The 1,155-nt window shown below is 43.5% G+C and overlaps 1 protein-coding gene across 1 annotated transcript in view; it reads right to left on the bottom strand.

Moving 5' to 3' along the window:
- Positions 1-1,155, bottom strand: part of TICRR (TOPBP1 interacting checkpoint and replication regulator) — a 43,966-nt gene that overhangs the window by 37,050 nt on the left and 5,761 nt on the right. The gene's annotated exons all lie outside the window — the stretch shown is intronic.

The raw sequence follows: 1,155 nt of genomic DNA, 5'->3' as shown, positions 1-1,155 counted from the left end.
CCCCCTGGCTATCCTCTAGCCAGAATCTCCAACAATTTCAACAATTTTTTTGTTTCCCTTTGGCAGAAAACCCTAATCAGGGTCTGTGGTATATGAGCTAGCTTACTGTTCTCCCCTATAGCAGTGAACATGGGCATGGACACATAGACGGTAATGGCAAATACTGTTTAATTTCCAAACTGGCATGCATGACTGAAAAGTCTCACAATTTATTGTTTATCTTCACTACATGTGATTGATATTTTCTGTTGCGGTCTGATATTTCCTATTCTGTTTTTTTATTTTTTTAATGTTTTTTTTTATTTATTTTTGAGAGACAGACCGTGAGAGCAGGGGTGGGTCATAGAGAGAGGGAGACACAGAATCTGACACAGGCGCCAGGCTCTGAGCTAGCTGTCAGCACAGAGCCCAACGCGGGGCTTGAACCCACGGACAGTGAGATCATGACCTAAGCTGAAGCTGGACGCTTAACCGACTGAGTCACCAGGCGCCCCTGTTTGTTTGTTTGTTTGTTGGTTTGTTTAAAGCTGATCATAAGCCAATCAATTGATCCATCAAAGGATCCATCTGAGGGGCACCTGGGTGGCTCAGTCGGTTGAGCATCCAACTTCGGCTCAGGTCATGATCTCACGGTTTATGGGATCGAGCCCCGTGTTGGGCTCTGTGCTGATAGCTAGCTCGGAGCCTGGAGCCTGCGTCAGATTCTGTATCTCCCTCTCTCTCTGATCCTCCCCTGCTCATGCTGTCTCTCTCTCTCTCTCAAAAATTAATAAAACATTAAAAAATTAAAAGATCCATCCGAGTCCATCAAAAGATCATAACCCTCATGTTAAAAAGCACTATCCAAGAGAATTCTGGATTCTTGGACTAGTCTGTTATTCCCTTGCTGTCACCTTAGGCATTCTTCTGCCCCTCTTTAACTTGAACACATGGAAAGTTTGCAGATGTCCTGGAAGACCTCACATTCCATAGTAGTTTATGGTCTACAGTTGTTACTTGTCCTGTTGAGTTGGCAAACCAGCAGAATAATTGTATCCTGTTCCCATACTACCTGAATATTGCCATCTTCTATTGTGATGTTGAGTTAAATGTTCGTGTTACTACTGTTTTATTCCACCCCCAACTTTAAAATTCTAGAAGACCGGCAGTATGTCT

The sequence above is a fragment of the Suricata suricatta genome, chromosome 9 (genome assembly GCF_006229205.1).
Source record: "Suricata suricatta isolate VVHF042 chromosome 9, meerkat_22Aug2017_6uvM2_HiC, whole genome shotgun sequence".
Lineage (NCBI taxonomy): Eukaryota > Metazoa > Chordata > Mammalia > Carnivora > Herpestidae > Suricata > Suricata suricatta.
This window is presented reverse-complemented; position numbering and strand designations above follow the sequence as displayed.